General features: G+C 38.6%; 1 long non-coding RNA gene across 3 annotated transcripts in view; it reads left to right on the top strand.

Annotated features, from left to right (window-relative positions):
- The first annotated feature begins 3,191 nt into the window (after nucleotides 1-3,191).
- Nucleotides 3,192-20,475, top strand: part of LOC145988260 (uncharacterized) — a 57,759-nt gene continuing 40,475 nt past the window's right edge. For all 3 annotated transcript variants that reach the window (XR_014441719.1, XR_014441720.1, XR_014441721.1), the window contains exon 1: nucleotides 3,192-3,265. This is a non-coding gene — a long non-coding RNA (uncharacterized LOC145988260). The remainder of the gene's footprint in view (nucleotides 3,266-20,475) is intronic.

Here is a 20,475-nt window from a genome sequence, read left to right as displayed (position 1 = left end):
TATGGAAAATAAAGTAAAATAGGCTTTATAAATAATATATAGGTATATATATATATATATATATATATATATATATATATATATATATATATATAGTATATAGGTTACGGTAAATTTCGATAAATATAAGTTTAAAACATATATATTTTTGAAAGTTTGGTCAGCAACCATTTTTACAAGCAATATTTTTCACATGACCTGAGAACACGCACGCAGCAGAACCCTTTCATTTATCTTGCACGTGAGCAGCAGGGATATTTCATGGAAGAATGATCATTACAAAGCATAGCTTTCCTTTCCACTATCGCTCCTTCTTCTATTATTTAAATCTGTACAGATTTGTAAAACTGCTACACATGTTCGCTCACCGTGGGCTACCCGCAGTAAACTGGACGCTCGAAGCAGACGACAAACGAGCTCTCTCTAATGGCCGAGTGCACCAACGCCGATTATTTCGAAGTTCAGATGAGCGGGATCAATTTTGATCCACTCTAAATGAACTTGGTTTAAAAATTTGCATTGCACCAACGAAAAACGACGTTCAAGAGATTCCGTTCAAATGATCCGAGATTAATTTGTAAGGCTATACCTGATTGGTTGGCTAAAACAAATGACAATCAAGAACCCCACCGAATAGTGTGATGTGTTAAAGTATCAACGTGTAGGAGAAGAAAGTAATTCGGGCTGCAAACTTATCTGAATTTGAGAAATGTACTGATCAACCTTGTCGACGAGTACAAGGATGTAGTAGGGTGTAAAGAAATAATAATCTTAAAAAAGAACTGACGGCATAAGACAAAAGAATAAGGAGAAAGCATGGAACCTTCTTCTACGGGACTTCAATGCCTTACGAAATGCATTCGCGAGAGAACAGCGTACGCTGAAACTCGCCCGCTCAATAAAGATATTTTATTATTATTATTACTGTATTGTGGTAAGTATTTGAATTTTTCATTTCTTAATTCTTATATATTTATATTGTCATGTCGTGTAGCAACACCATGTAGCAATATCGTAACATTGCTCTGTTCTAATTTACCTTGCACTTGCACATGTTTTGTGTTCTGGGATAGAAAGTACAGTATTTAGAAAAATTTCGACTTTGCACCACAGAACCACAAATTATTATTATTATTTTGGCAGTTTTTAGTTTACACAACTCTCGAATTATCAGCATTGTACATCCAACATCTCTAGCGTTTGCACGCCCTCGATATCACTTTCCGCTTTGTTTATATTCAAAAACAACTGCCTGCAGTCGAAGCGTCAGTATCGTGAACCAGGATCGGCCAACAAAACGGTCTCGAATGGCCGTTCAGAAGATAAACTCGTTTTGATGTTCCTAGATCGCGATCAAGTGTTGAACCGTCTTCGTGCAATGGAATTTTCCAGTGATCCTTTCCCGATCCGAGTTTAAAATTTGATCTTCGTTCGTGCACACGGCCATAAGGCCGTGTCCGGATTGGCAAGCGCTCCGTCCCGTTGTCTCCCGTTGCTCTAGCGTGCCGTCGAAGTCACGTCCAAGTCGTCCGAATCTACGTCCCCTTGTAGTACGGTTGTCACTTTTCCCGCCAGGTGTCAGCCCGAACTTCACCCACCGCGCTCTGGGGCGCAGGCGCACCACACGGAAGCAGAAGGGAGACGCCAAACAAAAATCACAATGATTTCCACCTATTTACTACTCATATTAAAAATGTAACATGCTATTTCATCATTTACAATTTTTCTACATTCAGTATTATCGATAAAATGTTAAAGTATCACTGAGTTTTACATCGTCTAATCAGAAAATGTTGTCTGGACAAAGTGAAAGTTGGAATATGGCTGCCAAGCGCAGGGTCACAGTGAGTTCAAGCGTGCATCTGTCGCGCCTCTCTGCTCTCCCCTCCGACTCCACGTCTGCCGCGAATTCGGACAACGGACGTTGGCTGAGTCCCCGGATGGAACGGTGGTCTAGGTGACATCTGCTGCCGATTCTGACGCGGCCTAAGTCGTCACGTATTAACATGGCGGGGTGTGTTTTCAGCGCAACGCTTGCCTCGCAACTTTGGAAGTCTCTTTTTTGCCTTAAACTGGACGCAGAGAAACGTGAAAACGTGTAGGGGTCATTTTTCCAGTGTGTAGTTTTTAAAATTGTTGTAAAAGAAATTGAGTGGAAATGTCCATTGTCTGTTCCACAGAATCCAGTCGATGAAAGCAAGTAGCAATTTGAACTTGTCCTATTCCTCCAAAGCAGTCAGCCAGGCGGCCATGATTGCTACCTAGAAAGTTAGTTCAGCGCCAACTAGGGCATTCCTACTAGAAATCCAGTTCCGTGTGATAGGAGCTTAACCGCGTCAATGGTTCGTGGGGCTAGCGTCAATGGTTCGCAATTATTTTGCAATTTCTAGACGTTTCCGACAAATTTTAACTTCACATTCGTCATTAGCAGGCCTCAATTAGTAAGTATGCCAAATATGAAGAAAATCGGAGAGGGGTCCGGTCATCTTAAGTCATACCCTAGTTACTGTATTTAGAACAAGATCAAAGAACAAAGACAATAGATCCACTACTCGTCATTCGTCAACTTTGGGTGCGTTCCGAAAGTCTTAACGAAACGAACGCATTCAACGAAAATAACTGGGCTCGTGAATCTGGTGCAACCAGTTATTTTACAGACTTATGGGACACTCTAGGCGAAAGCGCAGGCGCAGTGTTTTCTTTAGAGAAAGTTTCCACATGGCGTCCAGCGGAAGAAATGTCCTTACGGCAAAAAAAACAAAAAAAAAAAACTCTACTGTGGACAATCTTACTCATTTTCATCACATTCTAAGAACGGTTAAGGCATGCTTATCTTGTGCATGTTGCTTCATATCGCTATCTGTTAAGATTATGATATATTTTCCGAACTAGTGCAGTTTGAATCCATCAGCACGCGCTTGTCTGCAAGGAGCAGACGTTTCTCAGGGAACAAACCAGCCTCCTGGCCCGTGCGTTTGGTGAATCTCGTTCTTGCACGAAACGCACGGAATGCGACTTTTGTGACAGCATAATGAAACTCACGAAACGCACGGAAGCACTTATGGTACAGCCAGTTACCATAACTCGTTTAACGCGTTAAACTCGTGCAACTTTCGGAACGGGCCCTTGGTGTGAGCCAATAGAAGAAGAAGAAGAAGCCTTTGGTTTGGCAACACTGCAGTCATGGAGGAAAAAAACTTAGGAGTCTTAGGACGTTTCTAATCTGTGAACAACGTGTCTGCAATCTGTATGGTGTGTATTTCTTGTAAGTAGTCTAATTTCTGTTCTTGTTATTTTTTGTCTGCAAAGTTCTTCATATTTGAGTTAAAAGGAAAATTTGAGAGTTTATATAAGTCTTGTGTGTAGAACAGAGTTTAAATACAAAAATACACTTGTATTTGAATCCTTGCCTTGTGGTGCTACACGTGGTTCTTTAGAGTTACTCCACCCATATCGCAAAACGATGTCTTAAGATTGATGATATATATACGGAAGTGTGCTGGTATGGAAATGAGATAGTTCAGTTCAACACCTAATTTTCTATTGTAGATGGATGGGTACCAGTTAGATAAAGCGGAAACACATGTAACTAGTTTATTTTGAAATAAAATTCATTTCTACTTACCACATATGTATAGCGGAACATTTTTCAACTTGGGATTACTTTTTTTGGTACTAATTTACTATCCTTCGGGCACATTTATTTATTTTTACAGAAGAAACTACTTACCGTAACTAGTTCCTGTAGCATTGTCGAACATCAGGAAGGTGTTTTGTGTGATTTGGGAATGTTTCAGAGCTGAAATTCATGTTGTTCGTTGAAAATTAATTCTCCGACGGAGATAGCGTTTGGCGCGTACATCTGCGTATACCATGAAGTTCGTACACCTTCATACACCGTCGTGACTATCATGACGTGTCGTGATTGTGTTTTGTTGGTATCCAGTGTTTCGAACTGCCTGCGTTTGCGACGAGAGTTAGAACTGTGGATCGAGGGTTTGGAGAATGACGTGTGGTGGGTGTGTTGTAAAGTTTGTGCCGGGTGTGGACGAACCATTGGCGCGTGGATAGGTTAGTAGGGCCACGCAAAGGTTTCAATAGTTAAAAAGATAGCCCCACGAACCATTGGCGCTAGCCCCACGAACCATTGGCGCGTGGATAGGTTAGTAGGGCCACGCAAAGGTTTCAATAGTGAAAAAGATAGCCCCACGAACCATTGGCGCGTGGATAGGTTAGTAGGGCCACGCAAAGGTTTCAATAGTGAAAAAGATAGCCCCACGAACCATTGGCACGTGGATAGGTTAGTAGGGCCACGCAGAAGTTTCAATAGTTAAAAAGATAGCCCCACGAACCATTGGCGCGTGGATAGGTTAGTAGGGCCATGCAAAGGTTTCAATAGTGAAAAAGATAGCCCCACGAACCATTGGCGCTAGCCCCAAGAACCATTGGTGCGTGGATAGGTTAGTTCAGTTAGGTTGGAATACATAGTTAAAATTTGGTGTCTGAACGCGAAAAATAAAGTTAAAAAGAAATAGATCTGATTAAGTTTGTCGACGGGCATTTCTTGGGTTCCGAAGGTTGAAACACTGTATAACAATTGAAAATCGAGAAAAAACAAGGCCGATGCGTCATTCCTACGCGTTATTATTTACGAAGGTGTCCGCGCCATGTTGTGTGTGAGGCAAACGGAAAGGTAGGAGGAAGAAGTAGTCGCAAGGTGAAAAATTGCTCTTACTTTCATCAAAACAACGTCAATACACGTTCAGGAATGTTCCGCGAAGCAGATACGTAAGTTCGAATGTCAAAAATTTGGCAAAAGAGAAGCCGGAAGCGCAATTATGTAGGAAGGTGTACTCGCGATATTGTGTCTCAGGCAAGGAAAAACACCTACCAGAATGACGTTCTGGTAATGTGAAAAATTGCAATTAATTTCATCAAAACAACGTTAATACACCTTCAGGAATGTTCCGCGAAGCAGATACGTAAGTATCAATGTCAAAAATTGACGAAACCAAAAAAGTAGAGGTGTCCGAAGGATAGTAAATTTTTACCGATCCACAAACCATTTACGGAAGGCTAGGTTAGGCAAACATAGAAAATTGAATTGGAGAAAAAAAAAAACGCTCACACGTCATCTTGTAAAACTACCGCGTGGTTGTTACACTAACACTTATTAACCGAAAAATGATTGTTTTGAATCCACAAACCATTCACGGAAGGTTAGGTTTGGCAAACAGAAAATTAAATGGTAACAGTAGTATAAGTCGGAGACGGATTTCTTAAAATTTACAGGAGAAAAGACGAGAAAGTACTTAGAGATTTGTTTTCTTGAGGACTTTCTGAAGCCCGAGATATTGTTTTTTAGAATCGTGCTACGTATTTTGCCTGTAAATAAGGTATTTTTCGTCAATCATGCATCTCCGTTGTGCGATAGCTCGTGCCGCCATTACCGTCGGTTATGTAACCCCCTCACAGTGTAGCAACCACGCGGTAGTTTTACAAGATGACGTGTGAGCGAGTTTTTTGTTCCAATTTAAGGTAACACTCTAGTTTACGTCCTTTTCCTAAGGAATACGTGTCATATATTGTTGGAAAGCTTATTTTATAAGGAATTGAACAACGTAAATCCCAAAGGTAGGAAAAATTTTCTGAAAGAGTAAATCGAGAAAAACCGATGTTGTCCGGATATGCGTAATTGAACATACTAAGGAATTTTTTAGATAATGAAGCACATATTTAGGGGTGAAATGAGTGCTAATGGAACCTAACCTAACAGGCCTAACCTAACCTCGTAGGCATACCTCGACCCCGTGAATGGATAGTGGGGCTATCGTGAAAAGAAAGTGTAAAAAGAAAAAGGTACTTTCCCGAAGAGATGCCGGGTGCCGCACCACCATCGCGAGCGCAAAGAAGCAATCACCATGCAGATAAGGACGTAAAGTACAGTTTAGCCTCGATTTCCGCTTAAAAACCTTTTGTTAATAGTTTGTGCGGCATTTATCGGCGCACCGCGAACGCAAAGAAGCAATCACCATGCAGATAAGGACGTAAAGTACAGTTTAGCCTCAATTTTGGCTTAGAAACCTTTTGTGAATAGGTTGTGCGGCATTTATCGGTTCATAAGTTTGGAAACACTGCACATCAGCTGACGATAGTGCATATCAGCTGACGATAGACAACGTGAATCAAGATTTGCCTGCCGAATTAGCAACGACCAATAAATGATTATAATGTTAAAAGTAACGTGTTTTTCATGGAAAAAAAGTTATCGCCAGCTTGAAAAATCTTCCGCTATGCATATGAGGTAAGTAGCAATTATTTTTATTTGAAAACAAGCGAGTTTAATGTGTCTCCGGCTTATACTACTGTTACCAATTAAATTTGAAAATAAAATACTGCTCACACGTCATCTTGTAAAACTACCACGTGGTTGCTACACTGACAGGGGGTTACGTAATCGAACGCACAGAACATTTGATTCACGTAGTCAACAGTAATGGTGGCATGAATGTTGAAAAATACCTTATTTACAGGCCGAATAACTTGCACAATTCGAAAAAAACACTTTTCCCAGCTTCAGAAAGTCCACAAGAACTATTCTCCGTAAGTACTTTCTCGTCTTTTATCCTGTAAATTTCAAGAAATGTGTTTCCGCTATATCTAATCGTTACCAATGGATGTAATTTCCTGGACTTGTTTTGTGAGTAAATAAAAAGCATGGATGTCTGCACTATGAGGTAGTGAGCCAGACAAATACTGCTGATAAACATCCCATGTGATGGGAGGTGCATGCTCTGCCAGAACAGTGCCGCTTTTCTCGGTCATAAAATCTTCCATTATAAAGTGAAAGAATCATGGGAAAACATTTCACTTTCATAGTTTTTCTTTTCTTTTTTAAATATTATTACTAAATAAATCGAACCTGACAATGGCACTATGTTGTTATCTACGTGCTACATGCACTGACAGTGGAAATATACATGGTTTCAAAATGGCTAGCCGACTTCTTCCATGCATAATATGCACCACAGTTTTGCAGGTAAAAATTTGGGAAAAGTAAGCATTATACGTGAGTAAATACAACCTTGAGGAAATGGTGCTTGCCATGAAACCCTGACCTTGAATTGCCAGAATTATTCAACATATTGTCACCTTTATGCAGTGCCGAGGGTGTGTATAATCGTGAATATAAAACCATACACAGTAAAAGCAGGTGTGACATTTTTATTTTTTGTGCCGTAGCCACATCTGGGATAGACAAGTTATAAATATGTGAGCCCTTGGGTTCCAGGGAAAGTGATCATTTTTGTTAGTCGTGAGTACAAGAGTCAAATAGTGATTCTCCACTTTAGTTCGGGAGTTGCTATTGTTTTTTTTCTTCTTTTGGTGTGGCAGGAATAGCAGTGAAATCACATTGTGTATGTAAGATTGTGGATGTAACGTGCTGAATGCTATTTTGAATTCAATATGCCGGGGATTGTTGAAGAATGTTATGGTGTCTTCACTGACAGACTATGTATCTGCGAAACAAAGAGAAATGTAACCATGTCAATGTGTTCTGTTGTGATATCCGAAATCAAATTTTTGTGTACACGTTGATAATACTTACTGGTTTTTCGATGATGAATAAATATATTTCCTTTATCCACATTATTTGATTGTAATGAAAAATCTTAATGTTCTGAGAATTACCAATAAGTATTACTATTTACATGGATATTGTCCCGGAGCGAATTTACAATACCGGACCCCTCGCCGATTTTCGTAATATTTCGCATACTCCCTAATTGAGGCCTCCTAATCACGAATTGGAAGTTAAAATTTGGTGGTCATGTCTAAAAATTGCAAAATCACACACCATTCAATTTCGCTTATTTTGCAATTTCTACACCTGACCGCCAAATTTTAACTTCAAATTCGTGATTCGGAGGCCTCAATTAGTGAGTATGCGAACTTCAAAGCACCCGTACCAATCGATGTATGTCAAAGTCTGTTTTTCAGGGCTGTACACCAAGAAATGTCATGAAAATTGCTGCCAAATTTCCTGCCGATTCCGGGCTCTGCCCCTGGGGTAATTAACCTGCCGCCTGCAACCGCTATCGCGGCAACTCCTTCACTCCGCTCCGGTTACCCACCTGTCTCTATAGATACATTGGTAAGGGCCTTAAGCGGAGAGCCCAAGTTGTGCTCGGGCATTTGAATTTGGCTGCTTTTTGTGCATTTCAGATCCAGTCAATGTTCCCGCAGCGAGGAATTATTTACTTTAAATGGATATACAGTAGTACATACATAGATACATTTCGTTTTGCACAGTTTGCTTGAATGTTTGTGTGTTCATTCACAACAGTGTCCATCAAATGTCTGAACTGTTTCATGTTCATGCTCCTTTGGAATAACTAATTTCAAGTTCCGAACTTTCATCACAACTGGAATCCTCAAGAAGTCGAATTTTGTTCGTGCTTTGCATTTGCTCAGCCATTCTCTCACATGAAAGAAATGCAAGCTATTCCCGCTCAGTTAATAATACCGTGCTGCCATCTACAAAAACCACTGTGCATCAGATTCCGCATAGTGTACACAACAATACCCGAGAACAATTCACATTACCCGATCTGACATTGGAAAAAGCTTTCCTGCCCGAACACAGCTCTGGTAACCTGCTTGTAACTCAATTTATAAAATCGAAACACCCACTTAAGTGGTTAAAAAAAATGTAACTTTCGTAGCACGTAGAACTCTAAAAATTACTTTCCGTGGGTCTGTTCTGAAAGTATCCGAACTTATTTATTTGCAAACAATTTATTGATGACAATTACAACTGCTGTCAATATTCTTCAATGTAGGCACCTTCAGCCTCAATACAGCGAGTATAGTATATACAGTATATACACTGTTCACAGCAGTCCTGGAAGTCCTTGACCGACACCCTCTTTAATACTGCGGTCGTGACAGCTTGAACCTCTTCAATTGACGCAAAATGCTTCCCCTTGAGCACCCTTTGGACCTTGGGAAACAAAAAAAAGTTGGCTGGTGCCAAGTCCAAGCTGTGAGGGGGATGAGGCTGCATTGCCATGCGTACATTGGCCAAAAGCTCACCTACCAACAGCGCTGTGTGAGACGGCACGTTGTCGTGGTGAAGCACCCATCTGTCGGCGATGTCAGACCGGAAGCGCTGGACCCTCTGTCGGAGACGCTGTAGCACTGTGTTGCAGTAAGCTGCATTCACGGTGGTCCCAGCAGGTACAAACTCTTTATGCATGACCCCCTTCACATCGAAAAAGACAAGGAGCATTGTCTTCACCTTTAATTTTCATCCAGGCCTTCTTTTGACGAGGGGACGCGGGGGTGTACCATTCTGAACTTTGTCTCTTGCTTTCGGGGTCATACTTGAATAGCCAGGTTTCATACCCAGTTATCACTGGGTCGAGAAACGTTTCGTCACCGTCAACACGTTCCACAATTTTGCAGGCAATTCACACACGACACCGCATTTGATTATCCGTCAAAATCTTCGGAACCATTTTTGAACAGATTTTGCGCATGTTCAAGTTTTGGGTAACAATTTAAAAAACTTGCGTTTTCGCCAGTCCCAACTCCTCTGCAATCATCTGGAGACTTAAACGCCTGTCTTTGTCTAACAGAGCTTTCACACGGGCCACATTGGAAATAGATTGAATGTTTTTGTTTCGAAACCTGGAAAGTTGATAGTGTGATTTCACATGTCAATTGTAATAGTAACTAATAATCAGAAGTAGATAACTGCAGAAATAAATATCCTGAAGCTTGAAGTTTATAGTATTGGACTGGATTTTGAGTCATTATTCTCGCATAAAAATAAAATATAACAATGCCAGGTGATCTGTTGTGATATCCAAGAGCTAACTTTCTTTTTGTGTTGTTAATACTTATTGGTTTTTCGATGATGGATAAAAACTTCCTTTACCCAAATTGAATGATGAAATGAAAAATCTAAACATTCTGAGAATTACTAATAAGTATTAACTATATACCTTGATTGGAACAACATGCTCTGGGTTAATACTGAAATATCCTGAATAATAAAGTTATGAATTTGAAGTGATTGGGAAGTTATTTTCCATTATTTCTCAAGCGACAAATATTGATGAAATGGCTTAAGTTTCATGAGGTAGTTTTATTATACAGAGTGTCCCACTCGAAAGGGTACCCGTAAATTGTCACGTTATTGGGTAAGTATTTCACCAAATGGTATGAAATTTGGACAGATTGCAGTTCAGTACATGAGAAAGTTGACGTAGCAACACTGTATGTTGTAAAGACTGAAGCAGTGGGTCAACAGGCAGGTTCAACGAGTCGCAGTGTTTCAGTGAAGCATAAGCGGATTAAGTGGCTTGATGTGACTTTGTCATAATTGGGCCTATTTTTTTTTTTTAATCTACTGTGACAAGTGAAGTTTACATTGACCTTTTCCGAGAGCTTGTGAACCATTTAGACGATCAGGAACTGACACTCGGATGGTACCAACAATACGGTGAAATGACACACCTCGGGAGTGAGCATATCTCAGGTGGAATCATTTTTCCCTAACAGTCATTTCTAAAGGAGTGTGCCCCCAAGGTCACCGGATTTGACCTCACCTGACTTTTTTATCTTTTCCTGTGGCATTGACTCAGACTAAGGTCCACTTTAGACAAAAGCATTTTCCTTAACATTTATGTCCAAAATACTATCATGTAAAGTGAAAAATTTTAACGCATTTCAGATGCCAAAGCATATTTCATGGCATTTCTCAAGGATAGGATCTACACTATTTCTGTACCATAACCAATCAGAGAGCGACCTCTAGTGCAGATATAATGGCAGCCACGTGAGATGCATCACTTCACATTTTTAAAAGCCGAAAACTATTCAACATAGAGGAATAATATATTCACATAAAACTGTATTAAGTACAAAACAATGTTGCTGCTTAAATACATACTTCACAATGCTTACTGTACATGTATGGAAGAATATTTTAGTTGTTTCAATTGTAAACACTGTGCACTCAGCATAGAAGATGTAACTCGATGTGCATTTCATGCTGTATATGTTATACATTGTAATCGCAAAAGAAACCGAAAAGTTAACATGGCATGTTTCTGTGTAAAGTACTACCTGCTGCAAGATTTTTGGAAGTATTAACATGGCATTTATGCTACCAAAAATGTTAAAGGAAATGCTTGTGTAAAGCCGACTTAATGTCTATTAAGGCCTGTTGTAGGCTATATCAAGAGTGATTGGAACACACTTCTGCCTGGGGCACATCAATGCCACTAAGAATAATTTAGGCCTCCATGGAAAGTGGTCATGTTTGTCTGTCGTGAGTACAACTGGAGTCAAGTAGTAATGATCCATTTTAGTTTGGTAATTGCTAATGTTTTCTTTTTTGGGTTTGATTGGAATACCAGGTGTGCCAGTTAATAATTCTTAATTGATCCGAAAGAAAACAAGTGTATCTGGTGAGATAGGTAACAACTGCTTTATTCATAGTATGCACCATCGCTAGCTATACATTTTGCCCATCTGTCCATCAAATTGTGGATGCCCTACCAGAAAAATCATTCACATTTTGAGGTGATCCAGTCAGCAAGCGATTGTTTGACATCTTTGTAATTGTTGAAGTGTTGCTGGGAAAGTGAGTGAGACATCGATGAAAACAAGTGCTAGTCCGAAGGAGCTAAGTCTGGTGCGTATGGGGCAAGAATTCCCAGCCAAGTGCAGAAATGGTGTGTCTTGATGCCTTTCGCTGTGTGTGATGAGGTGTTGTCGTGCTTTTCCGTGTCTTGTCACCCAATCTGAATCTTTCCCATGGCATGGAGACGATCCGATATGGTTTGGCGACCAACGTTTAACTTGTGTTGTTGTTGCGTTTGCGTATCATCTTCGTCCAACAGTGCTTGCAATTTGGTATCTTGGAATTTTTTTGGCTGGCCCAGGCAATCTTTGTCTTTCAAGTCGAAATCACCACTTTTGAGTCGTCGAAACCAATGCACACACGCATCTTGCGTTAGGACATTGGCACCGTACGTTTCCACAAGGATAAGATGCTTTCACTCACGTTTTTCTTTTGATTGAACAAGAAAAGCAGGATGTGTCACACATGCTCCTTATTTGGTTTGAAGATCGACATGTTTACCACACAAACCCAATATCACGATCACTCGCACTCACTCGGTTGCGCAGCCACGGCGTTTTGACAGGTACTGTCCTGACAACACACTGACATAACAGTTGAGACTGTGCACCAACCCTTGCTTCCAGCGAAGAAATTAAGAATTATTAACCGGCACACCTGGTAGTAATATTATTATCACATTGAGTATATAAGTTGGTGGGTGTAATGAATCCTGAATCCTATTTTGAATCCAATATGGTAGGGATTATCGAAAAGTTCTAGTGTGTTGTTACTAACGGACTATGTTAAAATATCTGAGAAACAAGAGGAAATGTAACCATGTCAATGTCATGGTAACCAGGTTACCAGCCAGGTTAAATTGTCAGCAGGGAACTTTTTTTTTTCAGTGGTGAATCAAAGGGGATGGAATGGTTTTCCGAAGGATACTAGCATGTCATTACTAATGGACTATGCACAAATATCTGAAAAATAAAATAAGAACTTTGGGTAATTGGAAATTAATGGCTTTGATATTGAACGTTCTAAACCTGGAAAGTTGATAGCGTGAATTCACATGTCAATTGTACAGAGGTTGTTCGCTTTATATCCGACCATTTTTGACGGGTACTCACCTTAAGAGATACTATGTCGCCACCACCGATCATGTTCTATTGGACCCCCAGCATTGTTGACTATCTCCCGGCATCACAGTTTCCATTGCAGCGAGCTTCGGCACAGAACAGGCATGGGAATTCTGTCCCACTCCTCCCTGCAAGCTTTCCATAGACCATCCAGGGTGCGCGGGCGGCGATGTTGAAGACGTCGTTTCAACAGTCCAAATGTGCAAAAATCCATTGGACTGGCATCTGGGCTTTTCACAGGAATGTCTTCAAACGGAATGACCCGATTCCTAATTCCTCTGCCATTTCTTGATGAAAACATAGTGATGTTCTGGCGGTATGACTTGAAGCCTTGTCCATATGGATCATCACCTGGTTCACGTCCATTCCATACAATTGTGGGATGTCTCTCCGATAGATAGGTGTCAGAATGGAGTCTTGGAAGTATCTGACATTCACCTTCATGTTTTTGTCCACTTTGTGTATCATCAACTTACCCTCATATCCGAATCCCATCACAACCATAAGGCCACGAGGGAAACTTTCCCTGCACTGACAGACAAAGTTGCTGTGCACCTTAGCACTACGGGTGACACTTTGCTTGCAGCCCTTCTCCTGTTGGTTTTCGTGAGTGAATGTTTTGCAAGGAGAGCCTGTTGTGTGTAATGTGCCACAATAGCTTTCGCAGTTGTCACCCCGAGTGTTAACCCATTCTCCTGACACTGTTTCACAATGCGTACGTATGAAAACTTGGCATGGAAAAGGGCCATTACGTAACCCTCCCAATACCGGTTGATTTTCGCCACCATTTGATAACATTCACTACCAACACTCATGCACCTACAAGGTCAGACACAACACTGCGCACGCCAGCAGACCCATAGTTCCAGCATGATATGCCAGGTGGCAGCACCGAATCGAAAATGGTTGGATATAAAGCGAACAACCTTACTGTAATAGTAACTAATAATCAGAAGTAGATAACTGCAGAATTGAATATCATTAAGCTTGAAGTTTATAGTATTGGACTGGATTTTGAGTCATCATTCGCATAAAAATAAAATTTAACCATGTCAGGTGATCTGTTGTAATATCCAAAAGTTAACTTTCTTTTTGTGGTGTTAATACTTATTGGTTTTTCGATGATGGATAAAAACTTCCTTTACCCAAATTGAATGAAATAATGAAAAAATCTAAACATTCTGAGAATTACTAATAAGTATTAACTATATACCTTGATTGGAACAACATGCTCTGGGTTAATACTGAAATATCCTGAATAATAAAGTTATGAATTTGAAGTGATCGGGAAGTTATTTTCCATTATTTCTCGAGTGACAAATATTGATGATATATCTACCATACACACAGAAACATGAAATCAATGTTACTGTTATTACAAAAGTCAAAATTAACAAAATGTTTTTAATAAGTTTCATGAGAAATTTTTATTATGGAATATAAATCATAAAGGAAAAGACCTTTGCCCTCCCCCCAAAAACAACAACCTGGCATGGCTCATCTGATACTTTTATCTTTTCCTGTTGCATTGACTCGATGTGCATTTCATGCAGTATATGTTATACATTGTAATCGCAAAAACTAACCGTAAAGTTACATGGCATGTTTCTGTGTAAAGTACTACCTGCTGCAAGATTTTTGGAAGCATTTACGTAGCATTTATGCTAGCAAAAATGTTAAATGGATATTTCCCCATTTGAAATGAATTTTAAATTAATCAAACAAATTGCATTGCATAGCAAAACTAAAAAGAGTGTCAAGTAAGTCTTACAATATACCAGGTAAATCAATATGTCCATGTTACAGTGAAATTTTCATCTTTGGGAAAGTGGCTCACATAAATGCCAGAATGGAAGTGATGTCTTTGTGCCGCCCCAAGGAACACAGAAGGAAATAGATGAAGTCTGTTCTGTTATCGAAGTGTCTCCTATTTCAAAACAGAGAAGGCTGACTGCAGAAAAATTCTAAAGTGCTCTTGCTCATAACACTATTCACATCATAGATGTAGTGCAAAGGAAACTGGTAAGTTGTGTTGCAGCAAATATTAGAACTCAATTAAAAGAAGGCACTTTTGACAATCCTTTGTGCGGACAGTACAATCATTTAATTGAAATTTTAGAAAGAAAAATGTATATTAGCAAAAGATAACCATTTGGTCAAGAAAAATTTACGTGATGAACTGGAGGTTTTTGATCGTTTAGTGAGAGTAGAAACTTCGTGAAAGAACAGGGATTTCTGCATGAAAACAGTAGGAAACTGGAGCTGACAACCAACTGGATGTGGGTACCAAATAATTCAAACCCTCTGCAATGAGATTTTGCAGATCTTCAATTGTCATACCTTGTAATATTAATTTCTGGTTATGTTACTATATTTACTGAGGCATTTATAACTCAACTTTAAAAAATAGAAAGAAAAGATTCCATTTTTCTAGGTATACATGTAGCTTAACCTTACTTTGCAACATCACAAATTAGGTCACATATGTTACCTCATATTGACCACAATGAGTTGAATCTAAAAGATTTTTACTGTGAGTTAGGATCATGCAGGGCTTCCTTGGTGACAAATTTCAGAATTTTTCAAGAGGACCCATCCGAGATATTTAACCCTGAAAACTCAAAATTCCATGAACGGCCATGTTTGAGCACATGCTGTAAAAAATGGGTGCATTTGGAAGTACCGTTATTTTATTTACAGACACCCTGCAGGTAGGTCTACACATAAAAAGAATTCAAGTCTTAAACTAAACACCTTCATTAAAAATATTGTGCTCAAAAATCCAAATTTTTAACTATTGTTACCCAAATTTCCACCATAATTTTCATACTTAGGATGCAATTTTAAGCAAGACATACTTGAATATCACAGAAAGTATGCTTTATTAGCTAGCTACAAAATTAATTTTGTTTCATGTGTCTAGTTTTAATGGTTTTTGAGATATTAAGGTTTCCATAAACTGCTACATGAGCTAAAAAAGCAATGCCCCATGTTGGAAAAATGGCTGCCCCAGGAGGACCAAAGACAATAATTTTTTTTAACATTGGTTTTGATATGGAAAAGCATGTACAAATGTATGTACTAAAAATGATATTTTTCTAAAATGCTCATGCAACAAATTACTATTTCAAAATTGGTGGTTGTAAATTGCTGAATGCTATTTATTTTCAATACAATATGGTGGGGATTATCGAAAAATTCTAGTGTGTCTTTACTAACAGACTATGTTAAAATATCTGAGAAACAAGAGGAAATTTAACCATGTCATATGTCCTGTTGTGATATCCAAAAGTAAATTTTTGTGTGTGCATTGTTAACCCACGATCGCTCGCGCTATTAGATAAAATCTAACAATTGCAAAACTTTTGTTATTTCTAGATTGTTACTGGAGGTAGCAATGCGTTAAGGCTAAAATGCCTCCTTCCATGTCTCTACTTGTCAACACTGTAGCAAATGTTATTGAAATTGAAAGCGAAACCTTATACTAGCGGCTTTGATCCTAGCCGAGTGCATTGTTAGATTTTTTCTAACATGCGAGTTATCACGTCACATTTCCAGCGAATAATTACCGCTTTCATTTATTATTCCGTCTGTGTACAGTGTAGTGGAAAGGTGCATTGGTTCTTCCAATCTGATGATTGTTGTTTTTGCCATTGTGTTATATGAAGAGAATAGCAGTAAAATGTCTGACAAACAAACTAAACAGTACATAATGTGGCTGGAAGAAGAAGACACAGATGAAGTGGACATTGGACCTCAAGACACAGGTTGGGAAACCGATACAGACGGTCCTTCAGAACATGAGGAAGTGCATACCGAGACAGAACAGTCAGTTAGTGATTCTGATGATTCTGTGACAGTTTCAAGACATGTGAATCGTGATACGTATCGAGGCAAAGTTGGTTCAACAATATGGTTCAAGCAAAAAGCCCCACCAAGTAAAATCGCCAGACAGAATATTGTCACACAGTTACCAGGTGTGATAGGTAGGGCCAAGAATTTGAAGTCCATTGTAGACTGTTGGAAACTGTTCTTTCCAGATTCTCTAATCACACATATTGTCCAATACACAAACGTAAAGCTCAAGGAAATGGCACCTTCCTACTCACGTAATACACGGGACTGCTCTCTAACTGATTTTGAAGAAATTTCAGCATTCCTAGGAGTACTATATCTTGCTGGAGTAAAGAAGTCACAGCACCTAAATACAGATGAGTTGTGGGCCACAGATGGAACTGCACCAGACTTTTTATCGCGTCAATGAGCAAACGAAGATTTCACACTCTTCTCCAAGCTGTTAGGATTGATGATATCACTACACGAGCACAAGGGACGCAAGAAGACAACCTATCTCCAATTAGAGAAATATTTGATGACTTTGTTAGTGTCTGCATGAATAGTTACAGGCCAAGTGCTTACACTACCATTGATGAGATGTTAGAAGCATTCAAAGGACGATGCAAGTTCAGACAATACATTGCAAATAAACCTGCAAAATATGGCATAAAAATATATGCACTCCGTGATGCTAGAACATTCTACACTCTAAATATGGAAATTTATGCAGGAAAGCAACCATCTGGGCCTTACCAAGTTCCCAATGATGCACAAAACGTGGTCTTGCGATTAATACGTCCAATTGACAACAGCGTAAGGAATGTGACCATGTACAATTATTTTACCTCCATACCTCTAGCTAATGAACTGTACATTAACCACAGGTTGACACTAGTAGGAACTCTTCGATTGAATAAAAGATAAATTCCACCGGAATTTTTATCTGTCAAGGAAAGGCTTGGAAACAGCAGCATGTTTGCGTTTGGAGAGAAACCATCTAATAATTGTTTCCTCTGCTCTTATGTGCCAAACAAGAAACAGAAAAAAAAATGTTATGATGATTTCCACCATGCATAATGACGACGGCATTGATCCTGACTCTGGAGAGGCAAGAAAGCCAGAAGTGATTACTTTCTACAATCTCACAAAAGGATGAGTGGATGTTGTAGATCGTCTGAAATCTGAATATTCTGTTTCCAAAATAAGCAATCGCTGGCCTCTCACAATATTTTTCAGCCTTCTCAACATTGGAGTAATAAATGCTCAGATAATTTACAAAACAAATACAAGCGACTTGTTGGCTCATAGAAAATTTGTTACGCAACTTAGTATGATGCTTATAAAACCACATATGATGAGACGGATGTCAGTTCCAAATGTATCACTTGGTCTGAAGGAGAAAATAAAAAGTATTGCAAGCATTGAAAGTCTGCCTAAAACTGAGTGAACTCTTGAATCAGAGGAAAAGTCCCGATGTGCCTATTGTCCCAAAAGAAAGAATCGATTCACATATCATTCATGTAGTAAGTGTTCCTCCCCAATATGTAAAGAACATACAGAAACAACTGTTTGTTTGCCGTGAATGTGCTGCAAAAGAAGTTGACTGAATCTGATTAGAAAGATCCTCAATTATAAAACATTTTGAATTTGAATTTATATCAATAATAAATTGTCTTTTAATGTGCTTATTTGCATTAATGTTTTAAATATTCATAAAGAAGAATGCTGTAACAATGTAAAATGATTTCAATGATAACTGAAAAAAAACAACAAGTTGTTAGAAAAAATCTAACATGTGAGTTATCGCGTGACACATGAAGGCGCAAGCGATCGCGGGTTAATACTTATTGGTTTTTTCATGATGAATAAATACATTCCTTTATCCACATTATTTGAATGTAATGAAAAATCTTAACATTCTGAGAATTTCCAATAAGTATTTCTACGTACATACCTTGATATCATTTCCAGACAGACGTGTGTTGCAACTACTGTTTAGCGCAAATCAAACTTAGGATGATATTACCAGAATTTTTTAGATACAGTCTTCGTTAGGCATAAGTGTATTAGGGTGTGTCCCAGATTTATTGTCAAAAGAGCAAGACCAGGTGGGGGTGGGGGCAAAAGAATTTTCATGTATAATACAATTTATCTTGTGTATTAAAAATATCCAAAGGAGGAAAATGTGTCTTGACATTATGTTTTTTAATTTTCATTTTTCTAATAACAATAATATTGATTTCATGTTTTTTTTTCTCAATCAAGATTAGAAAATTTATCTTAATGTTGCAGTTGAATTTTCAAGCTTACCCAACAATTCTAGTGTTGTCTTTACTAACAGACTATGTTAAAATATCTGAGAAACAAGAGGAAATTTAACCATGTCAATGTGTCCTGTTGTGATATCCGAAAGCAAATTTTTGTGTGTGCGTTGTTAATACTTATTGGTTTTTTGATGATGAATAAATACATTCCTTTATCCACATTATTTGATCGTAATGAAAAATCTTAACATTCTGAAAATTTCCAATAAGTGTTACTATGTACATACCTTGATATCATTTCCAGGCAGACATGTTTTGCATGGAGCAACTACTGTTTAGTACAAATCAGACTTAGGGTCAACTTTCCAGCATTATAGATACAGTCTTCGTCAGGCATTAGTGTGTGTCCCAGATTTATTGTCAAAAGAGCAAGACGTGGTATGGGTTGGGACAAAAGTATTTTCAGTTACAATTTATCTTGTGTAGTAAAAATATCCAAAGGAGAAAAATATGTGTCTTGACATTATGTTCTATAATTTTAATTTTTGTTATAATAATAATATTGATTTCATGTTTTGTGTGTGCTTTTTCAATCAACAGTAGAAAATTTCTCTTAACGTTGCAGTTGAATTTTCAAGCTTACCCAAGAATTCTATAACACCATTAAGCCTTGTTTCCATGATTATGGAAACGTTTTGGACATTATTAAAAAGAGAATGGGACAAGAAATTATAGGAGAATGGGATAGTGAAAGGGTAGTGAAGGCGCTGCAAACCATTTGGAATAACGGTTACAGTATAATGGGAGATAAAATAATGTTAATGAGTGAAGGACTAAATATAGGTTCTAGTCTAAGCCCAGCATTGGCTGAATTGTTTATGAATGAATGGAAAAAGAAAGTGATAGAAAAAGGAGGTGACAAAATAATTCTGTTTTGCACATATGTGGATGATTGTTTTGGCTTATGGAAGGGAATGAAGAGGCAGCTCGACATTTTTGCCAAATGAAGAAAGAGGGATATTATTAGAACTTGAAATAGAAGAAGACAAGTTAAGCTATCTAGATATATTGATGAAAAGGAAGAGAGGACAAGAAATTGAAACTGCTTGGCATCAGAAGAAGTGTGCAGCATGGGTATTCTGCCACAAAAGAAGTGATGTAAGTGATCTGACAAAAATAAATTTTATAAAGAATATGGAGCACAGAATCAAGAAAATATGCATGAAAGAATCTGAAAAGAATGCAAAATAAATTGCCTATGGAAACAGCTGGAAAAGAATAGCTATGAGAAGCAGGATAGACTGGACATAAACAGAAGGAAGAAAACAAGCAGGGGAGAATTAGAAGAGGAAGAGAAAGAAAAAGAGAGAAGGTTTGGAATAAGGAGTATGGTGAAGACCACAGAAAAGATATGCAAAGTGCTTAGGAAAGCGGGAATTAACACTTACAGGAAGGGAGGGAGCATCTTATGAATAGCGAAGAATGCAAACAAGAAAAAGGAAAACACCGAAGAGGAAGGGATTATCTACGAAGTGAAATGTAAAGAATGTCAGAGTGTGTACATAGGAGAAACGAAAAAATGGCTGAAAGACAGGTT

This window comes from Lepisma saccharinum, chromosome 5 (assembly GCF_977018435.1).
Source record: "Lepisma saccharinum chromosome 5, izLepSacc3.1, whole genome shotgun sequence".
Lineage (NCBI taxonomy): Eukaryota > Metazoa > Arthropoda > Insecta > Zygentoma > Lepismatidae > Lepisma > Lepisma saccharinum.
Note: the sequence above shows the minus strand (reverse complement) of the source record. Positions and strands in the feature narration are given on the sequence as shown.